This window comes from Pseudochaenichthys georgianus, chromosome 21 (assembly GCF_902827115.2).
Source record: "Pseudochaenichthys georgianus chromosome 21, fPseGeo1.2, whole genome shotgun sequence".
Lineage (NCBI taxonomy): Eukaryota > Metazoa > Chordata > Actinopteri > Perciformes > Channichthyidae > Pseudochaenichthys > Pseudochaenichthys georgianus.
Genome location: NC_047523.1, coordinates 32,832,002 through 32,852,639, shown reverse-complemented (window position 1 = coordinate 32,852,639; position 20,638 = coordinate 32,832,002). Strand labels below are relative to the sequence as shown.

The window sequence follows — 20,638 nt, the reverse complement described above, 5'->3', positions numbered from 1 at the left end:
CCTTGAGATGTTTGCCTTAATAAAAAACTACAATGCCTCTCACAGAGTTGCTCAGCATAATCCACAAACCTTGTGGGGAGAAGTTTTCTGTGGGAACTATTTTATCTCTACCTAACTACACCTGCCCAGAGAGTGAGCACGAGCCTCCTGAGCAGATGCATGTTCCTTCTCTACGGTGATATGTTTGCTCAACTCAAAAGAGGGGAAATATGTATTTTGACGCTCCGGTGACTTCAGGAAGGAGAACGACTGATGGAATTATTGAGGGGGAAAGAAGAGAGAAAACTAGTGTGACAATATGGAGGTGCTGTAGCGTAGTGTTACCTGTGTGTATCCATTAACATAGATAGATACTCCGCTTGAAAATAGTGGAGCATGACCCGTCCTTCTGCTTCTCTCTGGGGGCGTCCAGTTTAAACTGCTCGTCCAGTTAGAAATTTGGCAGCCATGTAGCCGCCCTGCACACAAGAAGGAGGGCAAGGTGAGAGAAAGATTTACAACTGTGCCTGCAGAATCCCACAGCTCATACGGCAATCTAGGACATCTAGGACATGTACATATAAATTTAAAAATGTAACAAAAAATGGCCAAAAAAAGTTGGCCATAAAATATAAAACATCCTTTCAAAGGAAATATTTAGTCTTGAACTGCTGTTAGGAATATCAAAATGTCTTTGTCTATGATAATAATAATAAATAATAATACACTTTATTTGCTTTACAGAACAAGAAAAACAACATCACAATATTAAAATAAACAGATAAAACATCTACAGTGATCTTAATGAAATTCCCTCGAATTAAAGCTGACAAGAAATGAATATCGGTTCAAATAAAAGAATTTTAAAAGACAATTTAAAATGTAAAATAAAAGCAAAACAGAAAATACAGTAAAACATGGACAATTATACCAGTGGGAATTTAAAGTTGATGATGAGAATAGTACCTTCATAAACAATCTGGCACAAAGCCACACTGTTTTAATTATCAGTATGTATGACAATAGGGACACATGTATGTTACCATGGGGTAACTTAGGGTTTAAAGTGTTCTGCTTCAGTTACAAGAATAGCTATTGTAGGATTACAGTATTGTCTGAATGGATGAATGAATGAATGAACTGTTATTATGAGATGTAGTTTTGGGGCTAAATGCAGCTCTCTCACAGCCGTGCTAAAGCTTTGCCTGGCAGTCCAGCCTGAAACCTAATTGAACAATGACTAGTGATATGCTTCAGGCTCTTTGTGCTTTAATGAACTTGCAGGGGGGTGAAGACGAAAAGGGTTGTTCACTTACAGTTCCCAGTAATATTGTACAACTCACTATGCATAAACCAAAGGAATACCCTCTTTCCCTTTGAATGTTTTTTCCCTTAACGTAGTATTTACAACTGCATATTCATCTTCCCCTCTACCTCCCCTAAGGTAACATGTCTTCATCTGGGGTTATTTCTGCCCTACATTGTTGATTACAGGACATGATGACAGGTACCACCCCTCTCAGCCCAACCATTGTCACCACTGGCATTGGCTTTCTTTTTTGACCACACATCTCGACTCATACTGAAAGCAAGACAAGAAGAGTTAGACATCAGCACTGAGGAGACAAGGCAAATACAGCTTAGTGCTTTGTTCATTCATTAAGATAAGAAAGATAAACCTTTATTAAACACCATAGGGAAATTCAGGTGTCAGAGCAGCAACAGTAATAAGAGTGAATCGCGAGATAGGATAGGAACTGGAAGAGTTCACATAAGGATTATATGATACAACACACGTAAGTAACGCTGTAAATAAAATAAAGAAATACGAGATGGCAGATATACATAAAGATCATCAGAGTATTTTATTTTTACAAAACTTGTTGTGTACAATTAGTTTTTGTGATGCACACAAATAGCTTTACAATCCTGATATGATGATGGATGTCAACACAAATCAGAAACATGTGCGTGCCTACTATAGTTTCATGTTAGCAGAAATGTTGTGATACTGTTTTTACGCACAGCTTTGTGTCCAAGGGCATGCCCGGGCAGGTCTGCAGACACTGACAGGTTGGTTACAACAGAGCCCCATGTGGCACTTTGTCACATCCCCAGTGCAAGCAGCTAACAGTAAGTTAGCCTAGCCACTCCAAGAAATGCTTTGTTTGTTAATCGAGAAGGTCGATGCCGCATGACAGGACTGTAACATGGTGTCAATGATAGCAAGCATACGAGTTGAGTGTTGCCATGCACTCGGGAACAAAGCTGCCAATTCAGCTAGCAGACAATAGACACAGCAACGTTACTCATAACGACTTTGCAACTTCAATGCGGTGTACATCTGTAAAAACAGTCCTGGGTAAATGATGGTAAACACAAGTGACTTGTTTTTACCTTTAATCCTGCCAGGCTGTGTTTTTCGCTACAGACTTCTCTGCAGATACAACACACAGGGCGCACTGATTACGCGGTGAGACCAAAGCAAAGCTAAATGAAAATCCTCCAGTCAGTAAACGCTAGCTCGACCCGTCAAGCTTTAATTTGTTCTTCAGATAACTCCTTTGTGTTGGGCTGAAATCCTGTTATTTTGTCTTGCTGCCACGCCATGTCTCTTCAGTGTTTTCGCTCTCCCTCCCAGTCCTTTGCTCTCCATTTCTACTCTCCATTTCTACCGCCCGCCTGCTGGAGCTTTTTGCTTTCTCTTTTCTCAACGAGCATCAAGTGAAACCAGCAGAACATAGTAGTTCTGGGGGGATTTTCAAAATAAAACATTCGATGACAATAAACGTTAAATGTGTGGGTATTACTAAGTCAAAATATTGAGGGAAACAGGTGGGTAATATAAATAAAGATGCGTGTTAAAATGTGTTATTTTGAATACATTTGGATCCACATAATTATCTGAATATGGGGTTTAAACTTTGAGGCAATACAGTAAGAGTCCTCTTCTAGATCAACATGTTATGTTTTGTAGAACTGTATGTTTAACTCTGAAACCTCCAAATAATTGTATTTCTTTGCTTTACCTTTTGTCTGGGTAAGAGTAATTACGTTTATCTTGTCTAGCCAAGATTGTATTTTTTTTTGAGAAAACACCACCCAACTTCCGGTTAGCCTATAGCTTCTCTGAGCTAACTTGATCCGGCTCATCGCCGGCTTCTTGTTTTTAGCTTCAAGTTGTGGTTGTAATGCTGCCACTGTGCGGGTAACCGAGTGCATGCATGTCACCTGAAATGACTCTACAACATCCTCTGTAAAAGCTGTGTACAGTTTACAAACGAAACCACCCGTACTTTCACTGGACTGTATATAAACCCTAACAAGAGAGTCGTTTGCATGCAGAACATAACCATTTGTTTATCTCTCTCTGACAGTGTGTGTCCACCTCTTTACATTTGTTTTCACAGTGCGCCCACGCCGCCTTCTCTCCTCCAGCAGACAGTGTATGTAAAGCCTTGTCTGAGTTTCTCTCTCTCTCTCTCTCTCTCTCTCTCTCTCTCTCTCTCTCTCTCTCTCTCTCTCTCTCTCTCGCTGTCTGGCTCCGGGCAGCTCGGTGTCCTCAAACGGCCCGGAACACACTCACTACTGACGGCCGTGACGCAGAGGGAACGAACCAGCAGCAGTCACGGAGCTCACATTGACACAATAATAACCAACATTTTAAAATAGGTTAGTCAGCAGCTCCATTAATGAATGAATGCACCATGGAGGGAAACAAGGTCACACACGCACACTGAGCCAGAACCATAGACTGTCTGTTACATACATATAGAGACTATAAATACATCTTGATATACAATCATAATAACCAAGTACTACAGTAAGAAAATAAAAAAATAGGACTGTTTTGTGTACTGTATTTCTATGCATATCCACGTTAGTGAGCAGCTCAATGAATGAATTAGTGCACCATGGAGTGAAATAAGGACACACGAGCCAGAACCATAGACTGCCTGTTACGTAAATTAGCTATACATCTTCAAATACAATCGATGCCGAGAATAAAAAGGGTAGGCTACAGCCTGAGAGCAAAGCTTTTTTGACTTTTGAATTGTGTACATATGACTGATTTAATTTAGACTAATTCCTATTATTATCCAGGTCAAAATCCAATGAAAGAAAATGTATTTATTTGCAATAAACCCCATTTCAAAAAGTGAAAAACACCATGATGCTATTGACCCAGAGATTGCCGCCTTGTCCTGAGGAGCCCCCTCATTGGTTGTTCTCTGTTGCTATGGTACCAGACATCGGATGCTGATGCTGTTTCATACACGACTTGTGTGTCAGTGCAGCAGGAAGTAGAGATGCAGTGATGGAGAGTCAGAGAGTGATTGATGGATGTGCAGAGAGAGAGAGGGAGATCTCTGCACAATGACTTAATGAGTGTGACTCACACACACATAACCACACACGTCTGAGTGTCTGAGTGTGTGTGTGTGTGTGTGTGGTGTGTGTGTGTGTGTGTGTGTGTGTGTGTGTGTGTGTGTGTGTGTGTGGTGTGTCTGCTGCACACCAACTGCACGTTGTCTAGAATAAAGTCGAAAGCCATGCTCCAAACCGACTCCAGCGACCGCTGCATGAGCCTGCAGGGGAAACACCAGAGATAAGGAATACATTCAAATAAGAACATAAAGGCGGGGGGATGTGGGGGAATGCAGGGGGGGGGGCTGTACCTACCTTTTCATATATTTTATAATCAAATCCAATTTCTCCAGATCTTTATCCTCGATCAGATCAGTGCAGAACTTCACCACCTGCAGGATGTCCTCCTCCATGGGTTCTAACAAAAGTGGAAAAAAAGTGATTAAAATGCCTAACCGCATAGGTAATTGCATAAGTAGGCACTATGAGACAACTGTTCTTTACTGTACGACTAAAACACATTTTAAGATTATTTATTTTCTAGATAGTTTGGTGCTGAAAATAGTCAAAAATGTAAATCCAACTCTCTGAAAGACCTAAATATTTTCTCACAACGCCTTTTGTTGTCAGTCCAAAACCCAAATATATTCAGTTCATCATGACATAAAAGTTTTAAAACATATAAAACACAAAAAGCAGGACATCTCCATATTTCAGATTCTGATTTCATGCATAAAAAATACTTGTGTTATTTTACTGTGGATCAAATAAGTGGTATGTTAACCGTTGCAGCTCTGCTTCACAGTATACCTGTTATGGTGGTGACCCATTCCCGTAGCAGCGTCCTAATGTCCGTCATGTCGTAGGCTCCGGCCAGCACAGGAGCAGGGCGGGGGATGAATTTGGACCCTGCGATGTCTGCTTTAGGGTTTGACGTGGAGGGACCATTTTCCGTCTATGAAGGAAAAAAAAAAGAAGGTGTGAGCCATAAATTATCTTCACACACTGCCACCATGTTTATGAAGGAAACTGTTCTTGACTTACCTTCAATGTGTTTATTGGTTCCCGTGGTTTTAGAGGGGGGGCAGGGTTTTGGCCGGGCTGTTTGTCGTGTTTCGTCTCTTCACAGGCGAGGGACCTTTTTTAACGGGACTCCCTGCATTTTTTCTCTTGTAGCGCCGCTTCACCCGACCAACTCCAACTCCCGGCTGTTTGAGCTGCAGCAGAGGATTCTTCTGCTCCACTGCTGAGAAACCAACAGGGAAAACATGAGACAAAGAGAATATCGCTGCTTATATTAATAGTCGAAAAAAGCTCAACTCATTCCTAACAAATCCCCCTGGAGACTTACATATTTTTGCCTGAGGCTGGACATGTGTTACTCGGTTGTAGGCATTCTTCAGTTCGTCCTGCAGCTCTTTGGGAAGGGCGGCAAATACGTCCGGATCCACCTGCAGGCAGGAAGCAGGAAGACTTAGTAAAACGGGACAACTAGTCGCAAACATGTTTCACTATACCACAGTTGTCAATAAACTGTTAGACGGAATTTACTGTAAAAGATAGAAATATTGATATTAAGTAAATAATCCAGCGCCTCTTAAATCACGCTCTTGGACAGTTGTTATAGACGTACTCTCGTAATTTTGTTGAATTCAGTTGACCAAAAACAGAATGAAATGAATGATATATAATGTAATATAATATATTATTAAATTAGTTAAATATTACCGACAGTATTTCTTTTTTAATAGGCGATATGTTACATTTTAAATTACAGCTTTTCTGTATAATTTGTGACGGATAAAAGGTGCTTCTTAAAGACATGATTTATCAATATTTTTTTAACATGCAATACAGACGATGTCCTCAAGGCTAAATCTCAATGGGTTGCCTTCCTACCTGTGAGAAGTGTGGTAGTTCCAGAACAATCCCCGGACTGTCGGGCTGGTCTGGGAGCTGAAGCAGCAGCGTGCCGGCGGGGGGCGTGTACAGCGCTAAGGCAGCAGGGGGAGGGGGGGAGGGGGGTCGAGACCTCACAGAGGGAGGCGGGGGGGGAGGAGCGGGGGGCGTCGGGCTGGGGGGCGACGGTGGCTCGAGGTCCTGTCCCGGTTGGTCCACGACTGCTCCACCTGCTCTCTCAGATCTGCAGGCAGTGCCTCCAACACAGAGGATCCACCTGGGGAGGAAACGCACGTTTTTAGAGCCAGCATTTTGTTTTTATAAAAAAAAAAGGCCACCTAATCGTGACGTCTGTAGTCAACACACTATAAAAGACTACATATTCCCACGGGGCCTGCGCTAAAGTGACAGAGATGGGCAACCTGTTAGAAAGACTCCACCGAGGCACAGTTTTTAACCGTTCAACCGCCATTTAAGTTACCAAGCTACATAAGCCTTAACAAAGAAAGAAAGCAAGAAAGAATACCTAAGTTTGTTTTTCATTTTATTTGAGTTTTGCCTCTTTGTTTGACTATTGTAAAGGCCCTCTTTTCTTTGTGTATGTGTAAAAGTGTGTTATTTTATTTTGAGCCAACCCATTGCATAAATATCATCCAAACTATCAACTGTAAGTAACACAATATAAAGGAAAGAAAACGAGTTGGAAATGTCTGTTTAGGGCGTCTATCAGCTTGATAGGAAAACAAGGAAGGAAGCCCACGACACAACTTGTTTAAACATTTAACCGTTTCAGCTCCTGCAATCACTCAGAGATCTCCATTCACAAACCAAAAAGGATACATTAGAACAAGTCAAATAGAATAAATTAATAATGAAAGTATATTTTTGTTATGGAGTAGTAAATCATGATACCATGAGCATGCATAACATACCACTGTAACCTCCCTCTCACCATGTGTGTGAGCCCTGTCCTTGTCTTGTATCGTTGTGTTTCCTGTCTTTGAAAATATACAATACAATCTTAATGATGAAAAGATATCTCCTTCAAGTCCTTACCTGTGAAGGGAGGGGATTTCGATACTGAAGTTGAGACGTGCTCGGGGTTTTTGGGAGTGTGTCCGCCTGCGTGCTGGTTCTCTGCTCGTCCCGGGGACCGGCTCGGGGAGGAGGACAGAGGACGAGGAGTGGAGCTGGAGGACGGGCCCACGTTTAGGGAAGAATTCTCCTGATGTGAAGCGGGTCGTCTGTAGGTTCTGTAACGTTGATGTTAAACAGAATAGATTTCAGAATCAGAACTAGAATACCTTTATTCGTCCCACAGAGGGGACATTTACATTGTTACAAGCAGAAAAGAGCCAGCTTAATGTTTACCTAGGAAGCATGCAGACAAAAGTATTAAAGATAAACTAATTATAATCAAATAAAAAAAAGTTTAAAAAAGTTACACCATTTAAAAAAAACACATCCTGTAACAGTTCTGAGGATTTAGCAGCCAGGTATATATTGCACAGTTATTAACGGCACATATATATTGCACATAGTTGGTTGGTATTTAACAACAAGAGGTGTTATAGACGACAACAAAGATACAACCTGAAACACAGAGACTTTACACCGACCTATTTTTCTGGATCTGCCACTTCCCTGGCGTAGAAACATTTTGTTTGATGGAGCGAGACCCGGGGCCCGCGGAGTCCTGGGGCCGGAGTGGTGTCCGTCGAGGAGCTGGACCTGGATGCCGATCCCCCTCATCTCCTGGACCTGAAGCTTCATGGCGTGGAACAGCTTGATGACCGCAGCGGCGATTCAGCTGACCGCCTGTCTGTGGACTGATGCGAGCCATCACAGTCCTGACGGAGGAGACGGAGAGCAAGGGAGAGGAGGACATTATAAATCACTTCTCACTCACACACACACACACCACACACACACACACCACACACACACACACACACCCACACACACACACACACACCACACACACACACACCACACACACACACACACACACACACACACACACACACACACACACACACACACACACACACACACACACACACACACACACACACACACCACACACACACACACACACACACACACACACACACCACACACACACACACACACACACACACACACACACAACACACACACACACACACACACAGGGATTATGGTTACAGATGCACTTTTTTCAATTTCCTTTTTTTTTTTTAAAGCCGACGTGCCGAATTAAGATTTTCTCCATTTTCTGTTTTTCTTCAGTTTCTTAGAAATACAATTACAGCATATACAGAAAAAATGTGTTGCTTATTATTCTTGGAATTGACTTGTACGTCCATGACTATTAAAAAAAATACTTTCTCCCAAACTGCACAAGCTTACAGAACCTTCTTGTCTTACAGGTTGTTTCTACACAGCTTATTTAGGATTTAATGTGTCAGCTTTATGTCCTCCTGGCAACACTGAGGAACTTCCACACCAACGACATGATGTACTTTACATACGACAGGGATTGGGCTGGTCACTGGTCGATCAGCTGACCAGCGGTTCTGTTTGATTCAGAGCATTGTTGACGGTCGCTCTCTCACCTGGCGAGGTTGTCACATATGCCATGACCTCCGTATTTAGCCGGCTCCAGTGGCGCTCCAGCCTTGCGCACCATGACCTTCAGGGTAACTCTGCGGCCCCGCAGCCCGGCGTCTTGTAAACGTTCTTCTGCACCTCCATGGACAGGTTATTGAGGAAAGACTCCGCCTCGTCCACCTGGACACAGAGGGAGGGGAGAGAGGGTTGGAGAACAGTGGGAAATGGGGAGAAGATAAGAATCTTTGCAGTCACTTTTTCTTATTTATCTTAAATCATTATTGTGATGGTAGCACAGGTAATTAAGTAAAATACAGTGAATGTAAGCAGTACACATTTTTCTATTTGCAATGCTTGTTTTTATTTATTGTTACTTCTTTGGTGTTTTAATCTCTAGTACAACTAGTAGTAAATAACTAGAAATTGTATTTTTGTATTTATTTCTGGGAATATTTTGAAATAATCTTTGCTAGATTGATAGCGAGCATATACAGTAGCCCACCTGTGCATTTGCTCATGTCTTTCTTTTCTTTAAGTATGCACAAATAAAGAACTACAGAAATAATAACTGAAACAGGACAGAGAGAGGTCGGTCCAACCTTAGTGAAGCGGATGTTGTAGTTCATCTCAGCAGAGACAGACTTTCCTCTCCTTCTCGTAGCGGACGGGGCCGCTCGTCGAGGCCCCTGCAGAAGCGGAACAGAGTCTGTCCGGTCCGGGGTCCGAACTTCTTCTGCAGCTGAGACAGAGAAACCTGCTGGAGATCCCCACAGGACCGCACACCCATTCCTGCCAGCTTCCTGCCCATTACAGGCCCCACACCTGGATACAAAAAACAACAATCAATCAATAGTTTCTACAGGAAACACCGTATGTGTACGGTCATGACCAGCAGGTGGGAGCTGTGTACCTGGCAGGCTGGTCACCGGCAGCTCTCTGATGAAATCATCCACCTCTTCAGGCTTCAGGAGGTGCTGTCCGTCCGGCTTGGCCTTTCGGGTCACCAGCCGAGCCAGAAGGATGTTGGACCCTGAACAGAAGAGCAGTTTGAGTCTGTAACCGTGACACTGTTATAATGTCTCAACACCTAAATATGTAACTTATGTCACTTGTTTGTTATTTTTAATTGCCGATACTCATTTTTAGCCATGGTTGTCTACTTATTGTCTTCATTTTGATTCTATTACTAATGTGTGCTTTCCTTCCCTATATTTAATAATAAATGATGGATTTTCAAAAAAGCGCTACGATTCTCACTATTCTGAGTTTTGGTGAGTAGTTTATTAGTACTTTTCCTGCTTTTAAGTTTGAGTTCCTTTAAAAAAAAAAAAAAAAGTACCGAAATCACTTAACTGTACACACTCTTGTCTAATACTGTTATGGCTCCTGTAACACTTTCACATGTCGAGTGTGTGAAGTCATTATATATCAAGGTTTTATTGTCATATGGCAATGAAATTCTTCTGACCTGAGCTCCTCCAACAAAGCAACATATATAATAAAATACAAAAATACAAAGTAGTGCAAAAAGTCTATATACATGTAAATAGAACATGATATATAACAGAATATGAAATTAAATAATGTACGTTAAGACAAAATTAAATACGGTTTATTGCGGTGATAACTATTTTTATAAATGAGTATATTGCAAGATGACAAACAGGAATGTTTATCGGGGCGCTTAACAGAGCTCAGGAATTTAGATTCTGATCAAACGGAAACGCCGTCTTGATGTATTTTACAGTACAGACCCACAGAAACTCACCCATGCCCACTGAAGCACAGCATCCCGTTTTCTCCTTGATGTCGGCTCGGATGGTGCGGGCCAGATCTTGAGGGTCGATGCGCAGCTCGGCCAGCAGAGCAGAACCGTCGATTAGCAGCTCATCACAGCTCAGAGCCTCGATGTCATGGGTGTAACTGCAGAGAACAAATTCAATGAGAAGGCGTGCCTCGTGTCATTGTGCCCGTCCGAGGACAGGGAAGTGAGTGAGACAAGAGCAGGGACTTCTACTTACCCGGCCAGAGTCTCGTACATGGTGAGAGCCACCTCTTTGTACGCCTCAAAATCATACGGGACCGACTGCAGCGAGGGACAGAGCTGTTTGGCTTTTCCAAAATACATCCCGTTCTTCACGCCCGCCTGCCTGCGAGAGGGAACCACTTACAGTGAGTACAACACATGGAGTTCCCACACCTCTCAAACATAGCATTCAAGGACCAGCACAGGACGGTTGAAGACACTCATCCATCAATTAAAAAGACAAAGAGGTTTGAATGAGTGAACACCTCTCAATGTTACTGTTGCAGTGATGGGAGACTTTGTGTTCTCTTTCATTATTTTACAAAACAATAGCAGTAAGTTGAGCGATAAGCATAGAGACCTCAAAAAGTTGAAGAGTTGATTAAAGTAACTGTATTCGTCATATTTGCACAAAATGTATAATTCTTTAAACTATTAGTAAAACTTTAAATGTCTCGTGTTTATTATACGTCCAATTTCATAACCCTACCATAAATATATGACATATTTGTTTGTATGGGGTTGTAACATGGACAGCATGCCCCCAGAATATAATAGCTGAAGCTACGCAATGAACTAGTGATGGGAATTATGGCTCTTTGAAGGCAGCCGGGATCTTATGGCTCCGTTCCTTTGCGAGAGCCGCTCAAAAGAGCCGTTCTTTTTTTAAGGGGGCGGGGTTACTAGGTTTATCTGCGAAATATACCTTTTATAATTGAATCAAATGTAGCCCTGTTTTGACTTTGTACTGAAGTATTCAAAGTAGAAATTCCATTTGTAATATTAATGATTTGCTGTGGCCAATTGTTTTCATTGCCTTTACAGACCCTTGTAACTCTCCGATTGGAGAACCACACTAAAAACAGCAGATAGCAACACCTATACAAACTGACAACAAATCTTTGCTGAGCCTAAAAATCATCATAAATAAATAACATAATGAAAATAAATATATTGCAATGCTCAAAACAGCAGCATCCAATAGTCTCTAATCCTTGGATATTACACGTCACTGCATGCAGGAGATCGTCATATCATTCTGTCTTGTATCACTTACCAAGTCGCGACTGACACATCACTACAATGAACACCAGAAAAAAGGCCCACCTAAAAAAAATAATATCAATGAAAATGAATATCCTACCTGGCCTCATAACTGCAGGATGCAATCTCTGCCCTAGAGAGAGTGGCAGTATCCTGGTCCACTCCGTTAGTATGCGGGACAGGACTGTCTTCTGATGGACTTCTGTCCAGATCCTCATCTTCCATCTCTGAGAGGCAGGAACAACCGTACATTTAGTGTCAGGATAATACAGGAAACACACGGAGAAAATCAAGGTCAGCAGAAAGCTCCATAACAACCAGGCAGTGTGTGATGTGCTTCTCACCAGGGAGAGCATGCTTCCTCTGGTAGTACTGGCTCTCTAGCTGAGGCTGGGCCCCGGGCCCTCAGGGGGACCCGGCCCTGTCCACGGCTACTGGTCACAGCTACTGGCCTCCCTGCAACACAACCATGAGATCAACCAGGAGACGAGTGCACGTGTGAGGCTGTTGTGTTGAATATAAACCCGGTTCGCTGACACTTCAAAACAAAGAGGAGCCTTACCTTGGAGCTCTGGTCGATGTCGGACCCCCACAGACACGAAGAAACAGTCCATGTCCACGTGAAAAATACACGATTTGACACTTGTGGGTGCAGACGTACCTGACCACACAAACAAAAGCAACAAGTCAGAGGAAGGGTTCGCAAATCACGACATGAATGCAACAACTAATGATCCCCGGAGTACTGTAACTTAGTGATTAATGATCATTTAATTTGCAGAGACACATACATTAATATCTTAATATTTTGTTTATCTTTTAGAACAAGGACATGTATTTATAGTCCTTATTTGTGCTGGTTTGTCAATTCAAGATGAGAAACCACTCTAAAGATGTTTTTGACATTCTACAGTCAGGAAAAGAAAGACTCGTAGCGAGAATGAACGCCACTCCGTCTCTGACAGAACTTGAACAGGAGAAGTTGAAGTTATGTGGCATGTGTCTCAGACCTTTGAGTCACCAAGACACCTAAATATAGAGGGTATGCACAAACGTCACTTTCCCACGGGCACACAACCCCCTCAGTCACACTGCACGGCTAAAGGGCAAAACGACATGGCAGCTGTAAGTTGTCAAAACTGCAGCCGTGGGGTAACATTTAAAAACTCAAGACGTTGACCAATCACAGACAGGACTCTGGTTTCAGACAGAGGGTGAAAAGAGTAAAATAAAGAACATTAAAGCATGGAGACACGTCCCAGTAGAGGAAGACAATACTAACATGAAACCCAAAAAGCAACCCTTCCTCTCTTACCTCCTCTGTCCGAGCGCTGGGCCACCGATTTCCTCAATCGTTCCCTCCCTGGGAAGGAGGCGCCCCCCGCTGCTTTCCTCTTGCCGTGCAGCTCATTGACATACTCCGAGAAGCCGGACCTCCACGTGGAGATCTGGTGTAAACGTGAGTGAGAGTAATACTCAGAGATCAGTCCGCCTGTCTGGGCCGTCAGCTGCGCCGAGGACTTGGACGGCGACGGAGACTTTTCAGTGGGATGATGAGGTTTGGATGTTATGTTGGTTGAGTTTAGCGAGGCAGATGAAAAGGCATTGTGGTGACTCCCGTTCAGACGGACGGGAGAATGTGAAAGAGAGCGATGTGCGGGGGACAGAGGAGTCTTTTCTGGATGTGAATCAACTGGATGGGATGGGTGGAGCTGCTTTGGGAGGAGGTGGGTTTCCGTGGCTTTTAAAGCCTCCTGGTAGGTGGGTGGTGGAGGTTTAAGTCTCTTCTCGTTGGCTTCATGTGAACTGGATTGCTTCAGAGAGACCACAGACTGCTCGGATTGCTTTGGAGGACTCTGGGGGAACTCATAAGGGTCGGGTTTGGTCTGAAGCGGCCCTGGAGGACTGTGAGGTTTATCGTGTGAACTCTTGACTCTGCGTTGAGGCAGCTCCGTGTCATCAGAGGGTTGAGCAGGGGACAGCAGGTCCTCTGGCTTTAAGGCACCATTAACAAGGTGAGAGTGTCCATTCGTCAGATGAGCTTCCTTCGCCACCTGCGGGAGAGGAGCTGCTTTGCCACACTCTTGCATTTCTTTTAATTTTGAATGGCTCATCACGTCAAATGAGGTCTGCAGGAATCCATTTCTGTGGATAAAGAGATAAAGAGAATGTGGCTCATTTAGTAAGACATTATGTTACGATGGGTGCAACGATCTCATTTCAATTAAAAACGTACTTACTGTGTTCCTACACAATTAAGCCAGTGGATTTCCATGACCTTTCATAAATTGTATTTATGATCAAACATTGTCTAAAGCTATTTGGTCAGGTAATAAGCCCAAGCATGAAGGGTAAAAAACAGACTTTTATTTAGCAACTTTGAAATGTTAAATTATTTAAATTATGTATGTAATAAGGTATTGAGTGTTGTATATGTAATAAAATAAATCTGTACATTCAACTTCCATAACTTGGATTTTATAGAACTACAGGTCTGAAAATATTAATTATTAAATTTCAAACTGCTTGGAGTCCCCATTTTATGGCTCATTAACTTTCCATACTCACATCTTTAACTCCACTTCCTTGCAGCTGCTGTTGTGAGAAGAGTTGCTGTGAGGTTGTTGTTGACCGGCCCTCTGGTGCTGCAGATTCGCTTGAGGTGTTTGTAAAGGGGACAGTGGGGGCTTGAGGGGGGGTTTTGTGGGGCTGGGGTTGGGACAGCAGGTGGGTGTGTGAGGGGCTTCTGTGCCTGGGATCTGTGTTGAGGTGAGTGGATGCTAAGTGGCTGGGCTGTGGGTTGATGAGGCGAGCAGCAGAGCTCTGCTGCACGGACTGAGGTTGGATGTTGTCTGGGTAAAGTCGACTGTGGTTCGGGGGGGGGGAGGGAGTTATTCTGGCTTTCCTGGTTGAGAACAGAGCGCTGCATGCTGCGCTGCGGCAGGTGGAGCTTCTGATGGCTCGGCCCTGCCATCTCAGGCGTCTGGCGGGAAATCATAGCAGGGAAGAGAGGGCCCTTCTGATTGTAGAGCTGGTACTGCAGGCAGGGCAGGAGACACCCAGCCTGGATACTGTTTAAACAAATGAGAACATAAAGACAGAATCAAGTTTATTGCCAGGTACGTTTACACATACAAGGAATTTGCTTTGGTATCTGGTGGTGTGAACAAAAACAATCTAAAAAAATAAGTTGCAAAGTAGGTAAAAAAAAAAGGAAATATATAAGAATAACCAAAAAAAACAACAATTTTGCATTCAAAAAGGATGCTAAAGACAAGTATTTAAACCAAATATAAATGTAAGTATACATATAAACAAGGGGGATAGCAAGATATTCTCTTCACTGAGCTCACCTGTCAGTGATCCACAGCGGCCGGACGATCTTTTCCCCTCTCAGCTCCTTGATTTTGCTGTTGGGCAGGTTGTTGGCGATGATGTGAGAGGTCTTGGAGCGAGAGTAGTACGTGTGGAACTGACCGCCGTGCAGCATCATCAGCCTGCGCAGCTCATCCGCACTCGGGTCTGCTCACAAACAGACAAATTAAAAATTAACCAAAAATACCCAAATAATCTATTTCTATGGTCCACACAAGACAAGAGTGAGACTTGCAGAAAAACATCACAAACACAGCAAACATTTACACGAGAAACAAGTAGTCAGTTGTGACATGAATGTGAGAGGAACAAAAAGAAAAACACTTGTAAACTATTTTTACAGTTTATTGGACTTTTTTCTGTTTACCATCTGGATTTAGTTTGTTGTAGTGCCGAATGTTAGAGATATGGTCCCTTGAGATGTTTGCCTTAATAAAAAACTACAATGCCTCTCACAGAGTTGCTCAGCATAATCCACAAACCTTGTGGGGAGAAGTTTTCTGTGGGAACTATTTTATCTCTACCTAACTACACCTGCCAGAGAGTGAGCACGAGCCTCCTGAGCAGATGCATGTTCCTTCTCTACGGTGATATGTTTGCTCAACTCAAAAGAGGGGAAATATGTATTTTTGACGCTCCGGTGACTTCAGGAAGGAGAACGACTGATGAATTATTGAGGGGGAAAGAGAGAAAAACTAGTGTGACAATATGGAGGTGCTGTAGCGTAGTGTTACCTGTGTATCCATTAACATAGATAGATACTCCGCTGAAAATAGTGGAGCATGACCCGTCCTTCTGCTTCTCTCTGGGGGCGTCCAGTTTAAACTGCTCGTCCAGTTTAGAAACTTTGGCAGCCATGTAGCCGCCCTGCACACAAGAAGGAGGGCAAGGTGAGAGAAAGATTTACAACTGTGCCTGCAGAATCCCACAGCTCATACGGCAATCTAGGACATCTAGGAAATGTACATATAAATTTAAAAAATGTAACAAAAATAATGGCCAAAAAAAGTTTGGCCATAAAATATAAAACATCTTTCAAAGGAAATATTTAGTCTTGAAATGCTGTTAGGAATATCAAAATGTCTTTGTCTATGATAATAATAATAAATAATAATACACTTTATTTGCTTTACAGAACAAGAAAAACAACATCACAATATTAAAATAAACAGATAAAACATCTACAGTGATCTTAATGAAATTCCCTCGAATTAAAGCTGACAAGAAATGAATATCGGTTCAAATAAAAGAATTTTAAAAAGACAATTTAAAATGTAAAATAAAAGCAAAACAGAAAATACAGTAAAACATGGACAATTATACCAGTGGGAATTTAAAGTTGATGATGAGAATAGTACCTTCATAAACAATCTGGCACAAAGCCACACTGTTTTAATTATCAGTATGTATGACAATAGGGACACATGTATGTTACCATGGGTAACTTAGGGTTTAAAGTGTTCTGCTTCAGTTACAAGAATAGCTATTGTAGGATTACAGTATTGTCTGAATGGATGAATGAATGAATGAACTGTTATTATGAGATGTAGTTTTGGGGCTAAATGCAGCTCTCTCACAGCCGTGTTAAAGCTTTGCCTGGCAGTCCAGCCTGAACCTAATTGAACAATGACTAGTGATATGCTTCAGGCTCTTTGCTGCTTTAATGAAATTGCAGGGGGTGAAGACGAAAAGGGTTGTTCACTTACAGTTTCCCAGTAATATTGTACAACTCACTATGCATAAACCAAGGAATACCCTCTTTCCCTTTGAATGTTTTTCCCTTAACGTAGTATTTACAACTGCATATTCATCTTCCCCTCTACCTCCCCTAAGGTAACATGTCTTCATTCTGGGGTTATTTCTGCCCTACATTGTTGATTACAGGACATGATGACAGGTACTCACCCTCTCAGCCCAACCATTGTCACCACTGGCATTGGCTTTCTTTTTTGACCACACATCTCGACTCATACTGAAAGCAAGACAAGAAGAGTTAGACATCAGCACTGAGGAGACAAGGCAAATACAGCTTAGTGCTTTGTTCATTCATTAAGATAAGAAAGATAAACCTTTATTAAACACCATAGGGAAATTCAGGTGTCAGAGCAGCAACAGTAATAAGAGTGAATCGCGAGATAGGATAGGAACTGGAAGAGTTCACATAAGGATTATATGATACAACACACGTAAGTAACGCTGTAAATAAAATAAAGAAATACGAGATGGCAGATATACATAAAGATCATCAGAGTATTTTATTTTTACAAAACTTGTTGTGTACAATTAGTTTTTGTGATGCACACAAATAGCTTTACAATCCTGATATGATGATGGATGTCAACACAAATCAGAAACATGTGCGTGCCTACTATAGTTTCATGTTAGCAGAAATGTTGTGATACTGTTTTTACGCACAGCTTTGTGTCCAAGGGCATGCCCGGGCAGGTCTGCAGACACTGACAGGTTGGTTACAACAGAGCCCCATGTGGCACTTTGTCACATCCCCAGTGCAAGCAGCTAACAGTAAGTTAGCCTAGCCACTCCAAGAAATGCTTTGTTTGTTAATCGAGAAGGTCGATGCCGCATGACAGGACTGTAACATGGTGTCAATGATAGCAAGCATACGAGTTGAGTGTTGCCATGCACTCGGGAACAAAGCTGCCAATTCAGCTAGCAGACAATAGACACAGCAACGTTACTCATAACGACTTTGCAACTTCAATGCGGTGTACATCTGTAAAAACAGTCCTGGGTAAATGATGGTAAACACAAGTGACTTGTTTTTACCTTTAATCCTGCCAGGCTGTGTTTTTCGCTACAGACTTCTCTGCAGATACAACACACAGGGCGCACTGATTACGCGGTGAGACCAAAGCAAAGCTAAATGAAAATCCTCCAGTCAGTAAACGCTAGCTCGACCCGTCAAGCTTTAATTTGTTCTTCAGATAACTCCTTTGTGTTGGGCTGAAATCCTGTTATTTTGTCTTGCTGCCACGCCATGTCTCTTCAGTGTTTTCGCTCTCCCTCCCAGTCCTTTTGCTCTCCATTTCTACCGCCCGCCTGCTGGAGCTTTTTGCTTTCTCTTTTCTCAACGAGCATCAAGTGAAACCAGCAGAACATAGTAGTTCTGGGGGGATTTTCAAAATAAAACATTCGATGACAATAAACGTTAAATGTGTGGGTATTACTAAGTCAAAATATTGAGGGAAACAGGTGGGTAATATAAATAAAGATGCGTGTTAAAATGTGTTATTTTGAATACATTTGGATCCACATAATTATCTGAATATGGGGTTTAAACTTTGAGGCAATACAGTAAGAGTCCTCTTCTAGATCAACATGTTATGTTTTGTAGAACTGTATGTTTAACTCTGAAACCTCCAAATAATTGTATTTCTTTGCTTTACCTTTTGTCTGGGTAAGAGTAATTACGTTTATCTTGTCTAGCCAAGATTGTATTTTATTTTTGAGAAAACACCACCCAACTTCCGGTTAGCCTATAGCTTCTCTGAGCTAACTTGATCCGGCTCATCGCCGGCTTCTTGTTTTTAGCTTCAAGTTGTGGTTGTAATGCTGCCACTGTGCGGGTAACCGAGTGCATGCATGTCACCTGAAATGACTCTACAACATCCTCTGTAAAAGCTGTGTACAGTTTACAAACGAAACCACCCGTACTTTCACTGGACTGTATATAAACCCTAACAAGAGAGTCGTTTGCATGCAGAACATAACCATTTGTTTATCTCTCTCTGACAGTGTGTGTCCACCTCTTTACATTTGTTTTCACAGTGCGCCCACGCCGCCTTCTCTCCTCCAGCAGACAGTGTATGTAAAGCCTTGTCTGAGTTTCTCTCTCTCTCTCTCTCTCTCTCTCTCTCTCTCTCTCTCTCTCTCTCTCTCTCTCTCTCTCTCTCTCTCTCGCTGTCTGGCTCCGGGCAGCTCGGTGTCCTCAAACGGCCCGGAACACACTCACTACTGACGGCCGTGACGCAGAGGGAACGAACCAGCAGCAGTCACGGAGCTCACATTGACACAATAATAACCAACATTTTAAAATAGGTTAGTCAGCAGCTCCATTAATGAATGAATGCACCATGGAGGGAAACAAGGTCACACGCACACTGAGCCAGAACCATAGACTGTCTGTTACATACATATAGAGACTATAAATACATCTTGATATACAATCATAATAACCAAGTACTACAGTAAGAAAATAAAAAAATAGGACTGTTTTGTGTACTGTATTTCTATGCATATCCACGTTAGTGAGCAGCTCAATGAATGAATTAGTGCACCATGGAGTGAAATAAGGACACACGAGCCAGAACCATAGACTGCCTGTTACGTAAATTAGCTATACATCTTCAAATACAATCGATGCCGAGAATAAAAAAGGGTAGGCTACAGCCTGAGAGCAAAGCTTTTTTGACTTTTGAATTGTGTACATATGACTGATTTAATTTAGACTAATTCCTATTATTATCCAGGTCAAAATCCAATGAAAGAAAATGTATTTATTTGCAATAAACCCCATTTCAAAAAGTGAAAAACACCATGATGCTATTGACCCAGAGATTGCCGCCTTGTCCTGAGGAGCCCCCTCATTGGTTGTTCTCTGTTGCTATGGTACCAGACATCGGATGCTGATGCTGTTTCATACACGACTTGTGTGTCAGTGCAGCAGGAAGTAGAGATGCAGTGATGGAGAGTCAGAGAGTGATTGATGGATGTGCAGAGAGAGAGAGGGAGATCTCTGCACAATGACTTAATGAGTGTGACTCACACACACATAACCACACACGTCTGAGTGTCTGAGTGTGTGTGTGTGTGTGTGTGTGTGTGTGTGTGTGTGTGTGTGTGTGTGTGTGTGGTGTGTGTGTGTGTGTGTGTGTGTGTGTGTGTGTGTGTGTGTGTGTGTGTGTGTGTGTGTGTGTGTGTGTGTGTGTGGCTGTGTCAATTATAGAAAGAAATCCAGAGTGAGAGAGAGAGAAATAACCTGAAATAGCCTCTTTCTTTTCATATAAAGCACATACATTGACACATAAATCTATTTAACCGTCCAACACAGTTATCAATAATATGATGAAATAAAAAAGGACACTGAGACAATAAGAGCAGGATATTCAGTGGGATGCTCAGGAGATTTCCCCACACATTGATGAGTGAGAATTATTCATGTGTTTGAGGGAGTAAGCTGTGCATGCATTATAATGTAAAGATCAGGTTTCCTGCAGAGAATGTGGGATCACTTTATGTATTTGGGGCATTCTCGTTCGTAAATAATTAACATGTATGCAAAAGTCACAGAATTAAACAGTAGCTTCAAGAATGAAACACTTCCATAGCTCGGAA

General features: G+C 42.3%; 1 pseudogene; it reads right to left on the bottom strand.

Moving 5' to 3' along the window:
* Positions 1 to 413: 413 nt before the first annotated feature.
* LOC117466667 (DNA repair protein REV1-like) lies at positions 414 to 18,361 on the bottom strand (annotated as a pseudogene).
* Between the last annotated feature and the right edge of the window lie 2,277 nt (positions 18,362 to 20,638).